The 19,492-nt window shown below is 40.2% G+C and overlaps 1 protein-coding gene across 5 annotated transcripts in view; it reads right to left on the reverse strand.

The window, feature by feature from the left end:
- The window catches only part of MID1 (midline 1), a 254,414-nt gene that overhangs the window by 128,058 nt on the left and 106,864 nt on the right, over positions 1-19,492 (reverse strand). The gene's annotated exons all lie outside the window — the stretch shown is intronic.

Genomic DNA, 19,492 nt, shown 5'->3' on the forward strand with positions numbered 1-19,492 from the left:
TGCACATCCCAAATAGTGGCAGAAACACCATCTGCCATTGAGTTACACCTGGGGCATTAAGTCCATGCTTTGATCTTTTTACTCCACAGTTAGATTTCTTGTAGCTTCATTTCCCATCTTCAGCTAGGAAAAGACAATTTCAGTGGTCTGTAGTGCCACAGAGAGTATGAGCTGGATGGGGCTCATTATATTGTCAAGAAATAAGTCTGAGAAAGGGAAATGGGGTAAAGGGGCAGAGTGGGAAATTAATGTTGCTTAAAATAGGTTTTCTGTATCAGAGGACTGATAGATAAGTTCCTCTAGAGATCACTAAGAGCAAAATTTTAGTTTTAGCCAGCTGTTTAGGTTCTGTCCAGAAAATGCAGTGAAACAAATACCCCAGGATGGGATAAATCTTCCTCTGGAGACAGCTGCCCAAAATAGATAGCATGGGCATCCCTTTGTTGGCAACCATCTCTTCCCCTCTTAAGTCAGAGAAAGCCACTACAGCCAGGTCAGGGTTCCTGGCCTTCAGACACCTAACCCAGTCCCCTCTGGAAGAAAGAGAAGCATGTAATTTTAGTGAAAAATAGCTGTATCCTGTATCATTTCCTTCAAAGCTTGCTCAGGTTCCTGGATTGTCATCAGCAATGGACGACCCAGTGTATCTTCAAGACTTTCACAAAGGCCAGACCTACTTAAGCCAAGCAGAAATGAGCAGAGCTGTTCGACCGCACATTTACCCTTTCCACTAACCTTGTAAATGCAGTTGGAAGACTTTCAGCTACAGTGGTGAGAGGAGATTCTATCTTAATAATGTAAAAATACATGCACAAGCTAGGGTAAGAAATTAAGTCTGTCTTCAGTAGCTGCATTAGCCCAATTTCTAAAAGTATCTAAAATACTGATTAAAGACAATGGCAGCTCTTATTTCCAGCTGATAAGAACCAAGTCTTAAGAAACCATTCATAGAAGTGTCTTCTATTTTTCTGTTTGTCTTTCAACTCAACCAGAAACATTGCATACGTGAAAGGGCCACACATGGACACCATATTTGTTACAATACTGCTTTTATGATATTCTAGAGTGCTTTCCTTCCCTAAACTATGGACACCTCTAGAAAATAAAGACTAGTTGAAATCCCTGGCAAGAAGCATGGCAGGTCCTCTGTCCAAAAGATATAAGCAAGATACAAAAGATGAGGTGGTGGTAGCAGAGATTGTCGAGCTTCCAGCTCATCTTGAGGTGCCTATAATTTAGCAGAGAAACAACCGAGTTCCTAAAGCAGCGGGAAGATCAGATTCTGAAGTGTTACTCTGAGACAGACCCTGTGTAAAACACCAAGTTTTGCAGTCCTAAATGTGCAGAATACCCTGCAGCTGTTGTGCAGTCAACTTATTAGACAGTAATATCAAATGAAAAAAAAAAAAAGAAAAAAAAGTGAATCTGTGGGAAATAGCACTGATAGGACCTGCTTTTCTGATCTGCATTGATAAATTTAACTATATACTGTAGTCTGGAAGATACGCTTTGTTGCTAACTTATGCCTTCTACTTGACAATATAGTAATTCTTCCCATTTCTTTCAAATGAAATTAATCTAAAAGATACAGGAATGCAATTTTGGCATGATACTTTGTTCTATTAAAAATGGGTGGTCCTTAAGGACTCCAAGTATTTCAGCTAATCTGAAGTAAACCTATCAGAAAACATCAACAATGCTACTCTCTCTGTTCAAGGAGCTGAGCGTACCAGCCACTCAATGAGATATTCTCTGGAAATGATCAGAAACCAACACACTTTCCTCCCATTAGCATGGATGAGATGTGCAAGAAAGCCTAAGAGATGAAATATTTTAGCAGCCATGCGTGAATTCAAAAGACAGGAGCATAGCCATCACTTACTTAAATGCTTAATGCTGAAAGATTTAATGCTCTCCCTAGGAAACCTTCATTTATTGTAATCAGGAAAAAAAAAAAGTATCTTCTCCATATTGATTTTCCAAAGTGATTTAGTAGTAATTAGATAGAAAAAATCTACAAAATAAGCAAGCAAGCAATACAGAGATACTATCTAGATTATCAGAATTATCAGCAGGCGAAATCGGGGAAAGTATTTTTTCCTCCATATTAATATTAGAGAGTACATTATTCTGCCACCAATGCTAAGCTCCTTTGACATAAAGAACCTACTTTAAAAACAACAGACACACTACATCTGAGAAGACAGATTAAAAAGTCCACCAAGTGGTTCACCAAGAGTCTTGCTATCACTGCTAAGGTTACTATTTCAGCATAAACCTTGCCTCATTTACAAGCTACTTCCCCCCTTCTACTCCCAGTGCTGACTTTTGATTTCACAATGTTGTTTTCTCTTTAGAGCAGTGATAGCGGGGTAGCTCTCTTGTGAGGAACTCAGAAATTATGATTGTGTGACTGGCTGGGTTTACTGAAGAAAGCTTTGTTCTCTCTTTTTTTAGCTTGAGGCCAACCAAGTTTTCCTTCTCTTCCCCTCCCTCTCTTTGAAATTCAGCTGCTCAAACATCAGCCATACATACATAAACCCTTCTCTTCTCCACCCCCTTAACTTCATCCCCACAATATGGCACATCAACATCCAAAAGCAATTCCCTGGATGGGTGATTTTTAATCACTGTCTTGACTGGCAATACAGGGATTAAGCTGTGGTCCATTCAAGAAGTAGCTTTAACACACATTACTCCCCTGAAGTGCTAAACTCGAAACCTCTTTCTTCTATATCTACTCTGTATCTTGCAAAAGCCTTTACTGATGGTTGTGATGCACAGCTTTTCATCCATACTTGGATATAGAAATGGAATTGAATGGACCAGTGTTTTTCAAAAACTACAACAGAGCTTTCTTTTCAGAATTTAATAACACAGAATGAGAAATGTCCTTTTAATAAAGAATTCCTTTTTCCTTTGCCTTTATTATTTTAGGCCACATTTTAATTTATTCCAATATCAATTTATTTCAATTAATTAATTTATTATTGGAGAGTTTTTCCCAACCCTCTCACATCTATTACACCTTCAGAATGGGTCAGATGCAAACATATGATTGAAGATGACGATCAGAATCAGCGACTTCTTAACGTAGCGTAGTTTCTGACTTGATGGTCACCTCACAATATATCATCTGTCCAGATTCTGTTATACTGATTCCTTTAATAAACCAGTGCAAATCATTTTTACCATAATGCAGTTCCTCCTACAGAGGGTTTCTTTTCCAGCAGTACCAAAACCTTTGCATTTGTAATGCATAACAGTCTATCATCTATGAGAATAAAGGCATCTCATCCAGTGGGGACGAGTTCAGCTTTGCAAAATTTCAGTAAATGTGCTGTCTAAAAGAAAGGATTTTATTTTCAAAACCAAATTTATGCCCCCTGCCTATTTCAATGCAATGGTGTCAGTATGCCTCAAAATGGGTCTATTACTGCTCAGCACTGTGTTAAGTGGCTGAAGGTGGTTTCATAAACAAGGAACTAAACTGAGACCACTGAGCTCTTTCAATTGTCAGCTAAATCAGATTACAAGCTAGGCTTTTCAAAGGTTAATAGAAGAGTGTAGACTAACCATCCACCATCACTTACATTAAATCCCACAGGAGCAAACTGTTTTGAACTCTTAGGAAGAAAAGGAAGTTAATACTTCATTTTGCTGAGTGTTTGTGCTGGTTTTTTACCACATACACATAGCACTGAGTGCCTTTAGCAGGGAAACTCTGCTCCTGTTACCACTTATTTTATTACAAATTATTTTGAAATATTGAAGCAGTACTACTAAAATAAATAATAATATATGACTTCACACTATATTTGTGCCTGGGATTATGAAGCCATAAGAATTAGCATTTCCTGGAAACTAAAGTACTAAAACATGATTCTGTGAGACATGATCCTTGTCTCCGTAAGTGCTTCATTAAAGTCAAAGCAAGCTTCGTTATTGTGTGTAGGTGGAAGGTGGGCTGGAACCTTTGTATGCAATCAAGATGTGGTCAAAATGGTTTCTATTATGAACTGTGTAAACAACTACAAGGTATTGTCAGTCTTTCTTTAGATGCTGCCTCTTTCATTTCTGTGGAAATCTCAATATATTACATGCATACGGTGAAAAAGCAACGAAAAAACCCAAAATACTTGCTACATGAGAGATCCTTGAAATGACTCAAGTATATGGTGAAAAATTTCAAATTCAAGTAACTGACCACAATGTTTAGAATGATTTTCACTTCCAGAAGTCAATAAAGTAAATTATATTATTCAAGTGTTATATCCAAGTAACAGGGAAAAGCTTCTTACAATATTATGAACAGAATTATTTATGTGTACTCCACCACTAATGGTCTGTACAGTGAAATCTGAGACCTCAATCAGTGAGTAATGTTAATTTTTCAGCAGCATTTGTGTAACATCCCCTCCTCCAAAACAGTCAGACAAAAAGCCCTATGTCACATATCTTCATGTTGCATTGGGAACACAGATATCCTACCATCATATTTCAGATGCAAAGCAAAACTTTTTTTTTTTAAATAATATATGAGAGAGAGGAGAATATAAACCATTCAAAGCATAATACATCACCATCCACTTGAGATTCTCTGATAAATACCTTCCTTTACTTTGCGTCAGACCAGTACTCAAAGGGCCACAAGGGCTTAAAAAGAAGATTTGTTCTGTCTAGTCTTGAAGATAAATATCATCCTATTGTACCAGAAGAAGTATACCAGTTCTCACGATGGATTGCTTATTTGGAAAAGATCTCTAATACACTGAGTACATTCAGTACTGCTTCTTCTTAGGACTAAACATTTTAAAAGTATATTAAAGAATCAGGGCCACAGTCTTGCTTTCGACTTACATATTAGAGAAGCTGATGTTCGTTTATATTGGAAATACATATTAAAAATATATACTTTAAATATAGGGGAGGAGGGGTGTCCTTTTATGGTCAATATTACCAAGTGTCCCTTCCACTTCCCGTCTGCTTTTCTCAGGTGCTTGGAGAGCAGAAAGGAATAGATGATGGTACACGGCATCCGGAACAGGCTGATTTTTCCATGACAACTGCTTTGTGAATTGGTTAGCAGAGTGCTGTCAGGCAGAACAGACCTGATACTCACCTCTTTCCATCACAGCCCACCGCAGCACCACTGGCCAGCAGGAACCTCATTATTGCTATCCTCACATGTACGCAAGATAGAAACAGGATTTAGAAATATGACTGAAAAAATATTTGACATAAATTACATTTAGAAATCTTTCAGTGTGCTTCCTGGATTTTGATTCATTCAGGTTTCTGCCCTGCCACAAAAGCTCAACTCTTTTTTTCTGCGTGAAAGACGAGTCTGTGAAAGCCATCCAGTGAGTGACATGAGTGAGCGTTAGCCTCACTCAAAGGTGGAAGTAGTCACATCCACACCCTTACGAAGTCAAAACCTAAATGTCCAGAGATCAATGTCACATTAAATCTCTCAAATCTAGAGTAGGATAAAGCTGCTTGGGGCAACTGCAGAACCAATGACCACAGAGTTTTCTGAGCTGTTGTTTCCTTGGCTAAGGAAAGACGTCACTGTGGCTGCAAAAGAAATCTGGATTAATGCAAAAGGGCAGAATTCACACACACTGTACCAATCTGCTGTTTGACAACACTGTTCTTTCACTTGTCTCTTTGAAGGTAACTTCTGTACCTGTCAATCTGGAAGCATCACTACAGACAAAAATCTGGACACAAGGGTTATTGGTGGGTTTTACCTGACATATTTAAAGTGAGGATCATATCTAATAGTTGAACTAACAGTAAGATTGGATTCCCAATGAGAAAGTGGTTGGTCAATTCATACAATCATAGAATAGTTTGGGTTGGAAGGGACTTTAAAGATCGTCCGATTCCATCTCTCCTGCCATGGGCAGGGACACCCCCCACTAGTTCAGGCTGCCCTAGGCCCCATCCAACCTGGCACTGAACACCTCCAGGGACGGGGCATCCACAACTTCCCTGGGCAACCTGTTACAGTGCCTCGCCACTCTCATAGTGAGGAAATTCTTCCTAATGTCTAGTCCAAATCTGTCCCTCTTCAGTTTATCCCCATTGCCCCTCATCCTGTCACTACAAGCCTCTGTAAATAGTCCCTCCCCAGCTTTCCTGCAGCCCTCTTCAGGTACTGGAAGGTCGCTAACAGGTCTCCTCAGAGCCTTCTCTTCTCCAGGCTGAACAACCCCAACTCTCTCAGCCTGTCCTCATATGGGGGATGCTAAAAAAAAAAAAACCTTAATTTTTTTCCCCTTTCTTACTGCTGTCTTGCATTTTTAAAAGGGCATATGAGAATATGTATTTTTTGTGTCCAAGTTTTTTGAGGAGTAAGTCTCAGCACTCTTTAAAAAATAGATCCATTTAATATGTTACTAGTGACTTTTGAAAAGGTTTGACAGGGTTTTCCCTCTGCCCATCGTCTAGAGTAAGCTAAAATGAAGTTGCAGTCACATAGCCAAAAATGTGCTGTTAGCATCTGCTCATGTGTGCCTTGACTTTTCCAGTGCTCTGTATGTCACCATTTCCTTCCTGAATCAAAGACTCCCCTTTTTCTTCCAAAATACTCAGCTAACAATCAGGATAGAATTTGATGGATGTAATTCTTATAAATGATAGCCCAACATTTTGAAGTTTGATTTTCTTCCTTACTACAGTTGTGCACAAGTCTCTATATTTTCCTGCAGCCATAATTTTGCTTAAATCATAAATAACACGACCTTAATGGAACATAAAATGACTACATCACTGTAGATAGCTTTTTGCTGCCAGCCATTCCTTACAGTCTTTGCCATGCATGGCTCATTACACAGGAAACAGTTCCACTTTTCTTGTGCCCTAGCCCAGTTTGTATGTGCTATTCCTTCATGGATCATAACATCAACCTTTTTATTCCCAGATTTTAAAACACCAAACCGCTAAGCATGGTTTAGCATTTCTTGAAATTGTTTGCACTAAATCACTACGTTAAAACAGCCAAACAGACCAGATTATATATGGCATTGTCTGAACGGAGAATAGTTGTTCATTTTTGCTCAACGTTATGAATGCAAGAAAAGCGTAAGGTGTCATTTTGGAGGCTATAAAGAAAATAGCATTCAGGCATAACTTCAGAAAGGGATTTAGCCATTGAAACTCAGCAGCCAAGGGCAACAAAAATTTCCCATGGATTTAAAATTCATAGAATTGGCAGACCTTTTGTACAGGCAAGGGGTAAAGTTCATGCATTTCATAGCTTCACTAACTCCAAGAAACAACGGTGCCTTTATGTACTCTCGAGCTTTTCTATAGAAGAGATCTGTCCATGGTTAGCAGAGATAAGAAATAATGCAACATAGATACAATACTCCCCTACTTCTGAGCAGTATAGCTTCCTAAACACATTCATACTGCTTTGTCAGTAGATATTCCGTATCTTTGGTTGAATTACAATGTTTTAACAGTAAAAAGCTGTTTGCCACCTTGAAGAAACACTAGCTGCCTTTGCTGTTTGGCTGCCTGTTAACTATGGAAAGAGGCATCTCTACTCAAAACAGATCCCTGGGAAGACGGAGCAAAGTCTGAATAATTGGGTCCCAATAGGGGTCTGGCAACAAAGCCCAGAGAGGAAGTTAAAAGGATTAGCACTATAGCACAGTTTAGCATTAGTTCTCCTCTCTCTCAGCCTGACTCAAAACCATCTTCCTCCTATTAAGTCTGCCCTTCACCATTTTTAATGTGCTCAGAATATCTAAGCTCACTCATGTATAACTTAACCTCCTCACTTGAGAGATAGTCACACCATTGTTCCTTGTAAGTAGTTTGAGCGTGGGTTGCTCATTAGCTGTGTCTGCATAGTTAAAATCATCACTCAGGATGAACCTCATTCGGAAAGCAGTATTAGGAAAACGAGTGGTTCAAATGCACTTGGTAATTCAAGGATATCTTTGCCTTTGCAAAGCAGAAGTCCCTGTGCTTGCTGTATGTCTTCCCATTAGAGACTTAGTTCAGGTCATAAGAACATTTTAAAGCAAACTTCCAATCCTAGCCATTCATCAGGCTTTGGTTCACATCAATGACTGATGCTGGAGCATGTGAAGTTTCACCTTCTTATACAAAATAACCCAGATAATGAGCTCTAGATGAACACTTAATTATGACCTTCAGTCACTAACAAATATCCAGTCTTCAGGCTCTGGCTAGGAGTACAGTATGAGAGTAAGATGTGCATAACCTGGGTATGGGGTTCTCTACATCAATTATTTCATCGTACAGATCTCCTGTTAACTGGTCCAGCATGATTTGTTAATGTAGACACACACAGCAAGCACGCCAAAAGCCTGGCACTTGCAGGAAAATCTGACTGAGGATTAACAGGCAGGCAAGTCTGGGAAGTAGGGAACATGGTATTTCAGAAATAGGGCATATGGGGAAAAGTAAAGTCATGGGAATAGGAAATGAGTGGAAAAGGAAGACATTGAAAGGACAGTAGACACTTATGAGTGGAGTCCTGGTTTGTGAAGATCAAAATGCGTAGTATGAAGTAGGTAACATTTGTGTCACAGGCTGAGATTCCTGTTAGGAGAACTGCAAGATGTAATACAGCTATCAGTCATATTACCATTCTGGATAGGAGAAATGTTTCTGAAGTCAACATTTTTGAAATTAGGTTGTCAGTTTGTGCCTTACTCACTTCACTGTGACTAAATATCATAGATTAACATATTATATAAACTGTAGCATGAATTCTGCTGAACAAATAATCCTTGGCTGCCAGGAGACTGCTGTACCACTCTGGTAATCTTGGTTGGTCACATCCTCTATAAAGACTGAAATTCATCTCGCTTGACTTTATGTAGGAAAAGTAACAAAAAGCAAGATTTTTCTGCATGTCTTATACAGCCATCTTTGAATGGGATATAACAGATAGGGGAAAAAAAGCCCATCCTAAATGATACTAAATTTCAGTTCATCTGATGAAGTAGAGGTGTCCATAATACAGAAGCCTACAGAGGAACAGAATCAACGTTCTTTTTAGATGGCTTTAGTGCAAAAAAAAAAAAAAATCTTGTCCTGGAAGTATCTATATCCATGGACTGTAAAAGAAGCCTGGAATAAATGGGCTAGAACACTGGCGTGCCACTGGCACTGCCTATATCGGCAGATGACTCCCATCACAGAAGCCCAGAATATTTCCAGTTGAATTTGTAGACTTACTGGAATGCCATCATGCATGGTATAATCCAGATTAGAATAACTTCTTAGAAGAAGGCATCTCATAATATTGCCAAAACCAGAACATAAATAAACAAGAATTAATAAATAAATAAATAAATAAATCATTGACTCATAGAATGGTTTGGGTTGAAAAGACCTCAAAAGATCATCTATAGTTCAGTGCCCCTGCTGTGAGCAGGGACATGAGTAGATCAGGTTGCTTAAAGCCCCATTCAGCCTAACCTTGAACACTTCCAGTAATGAGGCACCCACATCTGGGCAATCTGTTCCCGTGTCTTACCACCTTCACTGTAAAAAAACTTCTTCCTTATATCCAACCTAAATCTACCCTCTTATAGTTTAAAACCATTACTCTTTGTCCTGTCTCTACAAGTTCTGGTAAAACGTCTCTCTTCACCTTTCTTATAAGCCCCTTTTAAGTACAAAAAGGCTGCAGTTGAAGTCTCCCTGTGTCTACTCTTCTCCAGGCTGAACAACCCTAACTCTCTCAACCTTTCTTCAAAGAAGAGGTATTCCAGCCTTCTAATTATTTTTGTGGCTTTCCTCTGGACCTGCTCTAACAGGTCCACGTCTTTCTTGTGCTGAGGGCTTTAGAGCTGGACACAGTACTCAGAGTGGGGTCTCACCAAAGTGGAGAAGAGGGGCAGAATTACCCTCTTTGACCTGCTGGTCACACTTCTGATGCAGCCCAAAATACAATGGGCTTTTTGGCCTGCAAACACACATTGCCAGCTCATATCCAATTTTTTATCCACCAGTAGGCCCAACTCCTCCTGTTCAGTGCTACTCAATCTATTCTTCCCCCAGCCTGTGTTGATACTGGGGATTGCCCTGACCCAGGTGCAGGACCTTGTACTTGGCCTTGTTGAATTTCATGAGGTTCTCATGGGCCCACTCATCTGTCAAGGTCTCTCTGGATGCCATTGAAGATAGACAGCACAGATAATAAAGATTAGGTTGGCAAGGCTTTGTTGGGAAAGGTCTGATTTTGCAGGGCCTCTTTTCATATCTGCTTCCTCGCTTCCTTCTTTGATCTAAGTAATATGCCATAGATTTAGACCCAGAGGTCCAAAACACCATTAATAAGGCAGATAAACTTGTATTCACTCAAGTGTTTACAGTCTTCAGTGTGCAAACTCGTGAATAAGAATTTTCTGTGTTGGTTATTAAGATTTCTTGGAACAATTCCTGAGATTCCTCTAGCCATATCTAAACCCCTCCTTCCAGTACCTAAAGGGGGCATAACAAGAAAGCTGGGAAGGGACCTTTTATAAGGGCACAGAGTGATAGGACTAGGGGCAATGGGTATAAACTGGAGAGGGGCAGATTTAGGCTAGACGTAAGGAGGAATTTCTTCACTATGAGGGTCGTGAGACACTGGCACAGGTTGCCCAGGGAAGTTGTGGATGCCCCATCCCTGGAGGTGTTCAAGGCCAGGTTGGATGGGATCTTGATCTACTGAGAGGTGTCCCTGCCCATGGCAGGAGAGGTGGAATTAGATGATCTTTAAGGTTCCTTCCAACCTGTGCCAGTGCCTCACCACTCTCATTGTGAAAAAACTCCTCCTTATGCCTAGCCTAAGTCTGCCACTCTCCAATTTAAAGCCATTCCCCCTGGTCCTATCACTCCATGCCTTTATAAAAAGTCCCTCCCCAGCTTTCTCATAAGCCCCCATCAGGTACTGTAAGGCTGATATAAGGTCTCCTCAGAGCCTTCTCTTCTCCAGGCTGAACAACCCCAACTCTCTCAGCCTGTTCTCATAGCAGAGGGGCTCCAGCCCTCTGGTCTTCTATATAGCCCTCCTCTGGACCTGCTCCAACAGCTCCAAATCCTTCCTAAATTGAGGATTCCAGAACTGGACACAATACTCCAATGAGGTCTCACAACAGAGGAATAAAGGGGCAGAATCGCCCCTCTTGCCCTGCTGGCCACGCTTCTTTTGATGCAGCCCAGGATACGGTTGGCCTTCTGGGCTGTGAGCGCACATTGCCAGCTCATGTCAAGCTTTTCATCAATAAGCACCCCCAAGTCTTTTTCTGCAAGGCAGCACTCCATCACATTATCCCCCATCCTGTACTGAAACCTCAGATTGCCATGACCCAGGTGTAGGACTTGGCCTTGTTGAACCTCATGAGGTTTGCAAAGGCCCGCTTCTCCAGCTTGTCTAAGTCCCTCCGGATGACATCCCATCCTTCCGGTGCAGCAACTGCACCACTCAGCAATATCACCAGTTCTTACCGCTCTTTGTAAATAGAACAGTAAATAAACTTCAAAATATCCTTCAAAATCATTATTATAATCCCAGTTTTCCAGATAAGATCAAGATGTGACAAAATTTTCCGAAGGAACTCCAGTATGTCATTGCACAATTCCCCTTCCTGATTAGCTTTCTGTTTCAGCTAGCTGGTATGGAGCGGCCAACAAAGGATTTGCTGTAGTTACAACTCTCATAGCAGCAGTACACCAGAAAGGCATAGCTGCCCTCTGACACACCTTGGCTAACACTCTACTGACTCAATATGCACACTCTCCTCCAACTCTCTATGGAAACAAGCTTAGCCAACAGTGTATATCATCATCAACAACAAGAGCTATGATGTTAAGTAATAATTTTTATCCACATATATATATATAAATATAAAACTATATATCTATCTTTAATACTATTAGATCCTCCTCATACAACAGTCATACAGCCTAGGGCACAAGTGACAATTGCCATGGGAAATTGTTCCCATTCTCCTAACCCCTCACTCTCTCTCACACGCCTCCTGCCTGCAAAGTTGAGTAGTGCGGCATATTTCATAAGTAAATTTACCCCAAAAGCCTTCCTGTATTTGCTTTTTTAAAAATAAAATCTGAGTCTTTCAACAACAACAATATAGAAACAAAAAGCCCCTATTGCTGCAGTTTACCCATGTGCCATTTTGCATCCTGTTCCTGAAACAAGAGTTGACAGGCCAACATATGTGACCAATAACTGCTATTCAGAGCTAAGCTCTGCAAATTGTGATTGACGTGGAGCCGGGCATTCCATTAGCCATGGGAGGTATCAACTATGGACCAGCCAAAATAAACTCTGAGAAATTTCCTCTGGGTGTTAATCACTCTGAGTATCACTCTTTCCCACACACTAGGCTAAGATTCTTGACCTTCTGATTTGGAGCAAAACCATTCCTATTAATTAAATAATTTGTGCATTATCACCTGAAGGCATGCGTAACCTTTTCACCCTACATAAGAAAGGGAACAGAGTAAGTAAACAGATGTCTATTGTAAATATGACTAAATCCCCAAGCTTGCTTGATTTGCTACAGCACATTTGCCATCCTAATACCACCTACTGCATATCTGCAGAGCAAAGCACATTAACATGTATTCTTTCAACCTAATGGATAAGACTTTGCATAGTGCTTTCAAATGAAACAGTCTAAAGGTGGGAAAATTAATTAAACCACTCACCTTTCAACTCTAATGGCTGGACTTGTGCCTGGCCTGACGTACAGCATTGTACAGTATCTGTCCATATCAGGTAAGCCCCTAGCTGGTGTCACACCTTTCGCAATACTTTTTACTTTATTGTAACAAAACATCAGATGTCTTTATGATTAAAAACTAGCGTTTCCTATATAACTACAATCATGAAATTGTGTGGGAAAGGTTTAGTTTGGGGGAGTAAAAATTTTCATGCATCCGCAAAATAAAAAAATATAGGTTTGTTCTTTCTACTAAAAGCCACACAGTCACTTCTGAACAAGTCTTTGTTCACACAGAAGAGCTACAAGTTCATCATGAGTAAGGGCCATATAATTGGTACTTTTTAACAGTACCAAATGATTAAAAAAAAGATTTCCAGAGTTTTTTTACAGATACTGCTCTGTAAGCCTGGCTTACAAATTTTAGAAATTAAGATGTATAAAGTTACTGGGACATTTGACTTTTTATCTGATTATTTCATACCTCAAGCCCTCATATGCAAGGTTTCAACGCTCGGTAGAACATGTTTATTTACACACTACGTAATGACAAGAATGATTGAAAAAGCCAAAAATATTGGAGTTTGATCAGAAACTAAGCCTTATACTTTTTAGCTGCTTTTAGAGATGTCAAAACCACAACATCCCAGAACATTGCAGTACCTTTTTCTTACCTACTAGAACAAAATGTTTGCTAGGAAAATAGCTGTCCAGAGAATTTTTAAAACAAAAAATCCATTGATCATCCCTTTATAACTATGCACAGCAAACAAAACAGCCTGTAAAGGACAAGTACCATCAGGAACAGTCCTTTCATGATGAGGTAGGTTAGACAGTTTAATAGAGAAAGAATGGAAAACTACAATAGCTGTTGCGAGTGTTTAAACCCCTTTGTATGCCTTCAGAGCTCTTCTTTACCCTCCTTACCTTTGTGTTTGCTGCCTTTCTTCTCTTTGCCTCCAGGATTTTGAAGTTTATGAATTATTCCTCTTTCTTGCATCTATGCTTCCCAATGAAACTTCTGATTTTGTAGCACCAAAAGTCCTATTTTCATCCACAAGTCTTACAAACAAGCCTCTTTCACATTTTCTGTATAAAGCCTCCTTCCTCTGCTTTCCTAATGCAATTTTAAGGAGAGAGTCCAGTAATCTTTTCCTTCGTTGCAGGCTCCTCCTGGTCTCCTCTCCCACATAGTTGTTCTCCCTCTGGGCCTCTCTCTGTCCCTCTCTTCTGTACTTTATTTTCTGAGTAACCTAGTCTAGTCTCTGGAATGCACCTTGGTATTTTAAAATGTACTGCTGTCAAGGGAAATAGAGAGCTGGTTTCCCTGTTGTTATATAAGAGCAGCAAACAAACAGCCAGAGCTGCCCCCTTCTTTCTCTTTCCCTTGCTTTACCTCTTCTCAAGTACTGCAAAAAGTCAAAGCCATTTAGTCATCCCCTGGTGTAATACCAACCAATACCGCAAACACCAGCCAAAAGATGTTTGGAAAAAGTAAAAAATGTTTTCAAGCTTAGGAATTTTTTTATCTCCCTGATGAAGTTAAAAGCACATTAAAAAAAGGAGGAGGATTGGGATGGCATTTAATGGCTTTGAGTTGGAAGAGGGAAGCCTTAGATTAGATATTAGTAAGACATTCTTCATGATGAGGGTGGTGAGGCACTGGAACAAGCTGCCCAGGGAAGCTGTGGATGCTCCCTCTCTAGAAATGCTCAAAGACATCTTGGATGGGGCCTTGAGCAGCCTGATCTAGTGGGACTTGTCCTTGCCCATGGCAGGGGATTTGGAACTAGATGACTTTTAAGGTCCCTTCCAGTGCAAACCATTCTATGATTCCCCTCTTTCTTCAAGACCCACCTCTCTTCCCTCTCTCCCCTCTTTTTACCCTATAGCTCCTGTGAGCTCTAGTGCTGTCCTGATATCTGGGAAAGGAGCAGGAAGTTAAAGACAGATGCCAATAAACTGGGGACAGGGAAGTGAGGCTTCCCTGTAGTAATAGAAACTAGTAGTTTCTATTACTAGTAGTAATAGAAACTAAATAGAGGTAGTAATAGAAAACTTAGAGCAGGGACAAGGTGGGAGCAGCGAGGTTTGATCCAAAGAGGTAAAAACCCCAAATTCCCTGGAATAGGACAATGTACTGGAATTAGCCTGAAAACTCAGGGGAATCTTAGGAAAAAAAGAAATCGGCACCATTATCAGTCTCTCTTGGGACATACGTACCTCATCAGCTCAAGACAAACAGGGAAATAAAGTGCATTTCTCCACAAAACTGTTTTTTTTCTGGTAATAGCTTCCAGGTTTTCTGGACCTAAAGACACAATCTGTCTTCCTAAAGCTAACTCCTCTACAATATTTGCAAGTATAAATTCACAGAAAACAGAAAAAATCTTGGAAACTGGCAAATTAGGCAAGATCCATGATCTAATACCCCAGGATTTCTTGTCCAGAAAGACAGATTATGCTTGAGAAACAACTGAAGCCTTTTGTGGGCAATCATGCAATAAGATCAAGCTAAAGGTTTAGGGTGGGGTGGGGGGTGTTAACCCAGCCAAGAAGCTTCTCTTGGAGCCTGTAACTTTTGAGGAAGTTACACAGCCTTAGTACAAGCTTTAACAAAGACAAATATAATTTCCTACACCTGGAAAGAAGTAATTCCAAGAAATCGCACAAGCTGGGGACTGATGGGTTGAGGAGCAGCTCTGCTGATAGCGACCTGGGGGTGGTGGCACACAGAAAGCTGAGTGGGAGGCAGCAACGTGCCTTTGCAGGAAGGGTGGCCAGAACTCTCCTGGTCTGCACCAGCAAAAGCACTCTCAGTAAACTGAGCAATATGGCTATTTCAGTCCTCTTGGCACTTATCAGGCTACACCTGGAATATTGTGCCCTCAGTTGCAGAAGCTGGGAAGGACAGGTTGAGGAGGAGGGGGGGAGTTGGAGAACTTGACTTACGAATTAAGTTTGGAGAAACGAGGTTTGCGTAGTCTGGAGAAGAGAAAGCTCAGGGAGGAACTAATCACACTTCTTGAATATCTAAAAAAAGTTACTTGCAGTGGAAACAGTGCTACTCTTCACAAGGACAGTCACTGACAGGACAAGAGCCAGTGGTCATGAGCTGCTTCAGAGGAAATTCTGTCTGGATACAAGAAAAAAATTCTTCCCATAAGAGCAGCCAGAGAGTGGAACAGGCTGCCCAGGGAGAATCACTGGAGTCTCATGTGCTAGAAATCATCGAAGTTGTTTGAAGAAGTAGCTGTAGTGCCCTGTGTTGAAGGGAAGATTGGACTAGACGATCTCCGGAGTGAAATCTGAGCTTTCTGTGAATAAAAGTTTTGCAAGCTATTTGAATAGTGGTGTCAGTCTACAATCACCTTCTCCCTCAAGCACCTCTCTTTACATCGAATTTCACAGGTTAAAAACGATAGGTATTTTCCTTTGAAAGTAGGGATTTGGTTTTCCCAGCCTTCCTACCCAAAATACAGCAGGGCTGTGTTTTGTTGAGTTCTTCATCTCCTTGAGGTTGTAAATTTGAAGGGGAGGCAGATATGTTTTCTTATCTGCTTATACGCCAACATAATACTGCATGATCAGTGTACAAACACACACTCAAAAGGCATTCATTACCTGGGCTTCTACTGCTCTGGGGATATGTGATATTTACTTCCAATCATTGCTAATCTTTCATAAGCAGTTTACACTTTAGATCTCTTTAAAGGGAGGAGGAGCATGGTAGGCAGTAGCAGACTTCTCCCATGACATTTTCTTCAGCAGTCAAGACATTCAAGGAGAGTTATATTATGGGAGGATTTTTTAACCTTCAGTAAAAAGGCTTAATTAGGGATCAAGAGCAAAAGTTATAACACAGAAGAGGCACCTCTGAAGGCTCATTCTTATCAGGCTTTTGTTCCAATTAAGCTGGTTCACAAGGGATGTAAGAGCATTTGCATCTGAAGTATACTCAAAGACTTTGGACAGCTATTACAATTTTAAATTTCATTTGAGCTAAAAAAATCTAAGTAAGTGCGACCTTTTGAAGACTAGATGTATTTATGAAGAAATGGTGAGGCACCTGTAGAGCTCATGCCTCATTATAATATTTCAGCACTGCAAGGAACAAGCTTATGCTGAAACTCAAGAACAAATTTCTTAATATTCAAGAAAATATGAATGAAAATAAAAATTGTAAAAATAAAGGAGGGAAAAAAGCCTGATTTTGTTCTCACACTCTGATCTGATCTGTTCAGCATCTGTCACAGGTTTGCAAGTTTATTCACAGACCACTTAAGGAATAACTACAATAATGTAGTATTTTGAAGGGGGAATTCACCTCCCCAATCACAATTACTTCAGCAGAAGTAAAATCAGGGTGCAGAGATGCCCATTCTGGATCAAGCAAGGCTAAGAAGCAAAAGCTGCAACCCTGCAACATCGTACACTGGTTACACACCAATAAAGAGCATAGCTGTGGGCAGACAGGTACAGCTAAGAAAGATAGTGTTTTCCTTTGCTAGCGCTTACCAGAATAATGTAATTGGCTGTAACAACAACGGATTATTTTTCCTTTAGAGCAAGGAACAGTAGCATTTAACCCTCTAGTTGTTCCCTGACGTACCACAATTTGAGTCCTGGCAAACACGAAGTCTTGCCTTACAAGTCTAGATGGTAGGAGAGAGAAAAAAAACAAAACAACAAAACAAAACAGAGTGTAAAAGATTATAAGAAGGAAAGTCCATGTGATTTTGTTGAACACTAAAAAAAAAACAATCTCAGTTTTTCCAAGAGAAATATTGATGACTTCACATGAAACCTTACGTTTCAAAAGGAAAGTATGATTCCTTTAATCCACTTTTATATTACATAAGCATCTGGATAAAGTTAAATAAGCCATTTTCTAGCTATGAAAAACCTGCATGGGAAAGGCTTACATGCCTACATGAGTTAGCACACTCATTCTTTATAAAGCTCATTAAAGTTCATGAATATGCAAAAGGAACAAGATACTTTTCAGAATTTGTAGATAGAACTATGCTGTGTACATTCACTACTTTTTGTTGCACAAAGGATATATATATAAGAGAAATAAATATCAGGAGGTTTTGTTTTGTATCGTTTTTTCCCAGATCTCTAGAATTAGCCTCAAGGATCCTTTTAGAGACTAAGTAAATATATATAAAATATTAGGACAACACTGCAATGCAAAAAGGATGTTAAATTGCTCATCCAAGGAGATGACATAACGAATACTGACATAATTTCCAAGCAGCAAAGCAAAACTAGGTCAAATCACATTGACCTATCTAACATAATAACCCTTTTTTTTTTTTCATATTTTTACAATGTAGACTGTGTCTTCGGGCATTAATGTCCCCTGTTATTTATGTATAGCGTTGTCACTCTGCTTTAATGTCTTATCACCATGTTGTGTTAATTAGACCAAAACAATACAGTGCACTTTTGAACTGCTTAACTCCTAGCTTGAAATCTTGGCTAAACTATATCTCTGAGGTTATGCAACTAGCAATTAAATCATTAACTCTTTACAACTTGTTTCAAGAGGTACAATTTGGGCTGGTGAAATACTGTAACTTTGTATACGGTCAAAAATCTAAGCTCCCTAAGTTTCCTATTATCTATCAAAACAAAGTCTGCATAGCTAACATCTGTCAGTGAGCAAAGTGCACATTCATTTTGATGCCAGTTAACACAAGGCAGAACAGAGGCATATACACACTTCTGTCCACTTCACGAAGACAAATCCTCTCTGTGCTTGGCTATCATGCGTCCCTGCCCAAGCACTCTGTCCACAGACGGTGGTTCTCTGAAAACGAGTCCTTTTCTTGCTCAGGGCAGCCTTCCCTTTCTGTACTCTTGTTCCTCCGCATGTCAGATTTACAGCACACATATATTTCAGCGAGACTACAGAATTGTGGAGGTTTCCACCTACAGCCTCTAGCGACTCCCACAAGGACAGAAACATGAGAAGCTAGAGTGATTATCTGTCTGTATCCCTGTCTCCAGAGCTGCAGTGGGACCAGAGATCAGACTGAGAGCTTGAGGCCCCAACTTCCCATGGAGCTGGACGGGAAGGAGGAAAAAAAAGCAGAGGTGGGAGACAGACAGACCTTGGTAGTCCACAAAGCAGAAGTTGTGAATACAGTTTACATCTTCCTGTAGAATACATAGGTTTTGCAGTAAGGACATAATCTTAGGGTGGGAAACCCAATATGTTCCAATGATAAAACTCCCTTCCGAGGCTTTTGAAGCTTGCTTGGTGATGGGGATGTTAGCTGTTTTTAGGATGGAGTGGCTGGATTGAGCAACTTCAATTCTAAACATGTATGTGGTACACAAACCAAAACAAAACACGGAAGAGAGATCATGTTTCCACTTTAGACAACTACTGAAAAAATAAGAATTCTTTGAGAACCATTTTGCCATGAAATCCTGATTTCCCGGTATGTTATGGAAGAAAGCACTAGTCTCAGCTAGTGCTCAGAACTAGTCTTCTGATAAAAGATCAAAAATGGAGATCTCAGAGAAGGTCTGAGGGTCTCATATGAGCAAGCTCTCTCTTCAAAGTAGTGCATCAGCTTGTCAGTATCACAAATGAGTCGAATCTATCACTCTGGTGAGGAGTCTGTCTGAGCTCCTGCTGCAGCTGTTCAGTAATTAAATACCTGCAGACCCAAAGAGCCAAGTAATGCTATTAGTCATAGGCACCTGCCTGGAATGCAGACATGCCAAATGGAGGCAGCAGGTGATGATACGGG

Source organism: Cuculus canorus, chromosome 1, assembly GCF_017976375.1.
Source record: "Cuculus canorus isolate bCucCan1 chromosome 1, bCucCan1.pri, whole genome shotgun sequence".
In the NCBI taxonomy this organism is placed as follows: Eukaryota; Metazoa; Chordata; class Aves; order Cuculiformes; family Cuculidae; genus Cuculus; species Cuculus canorus.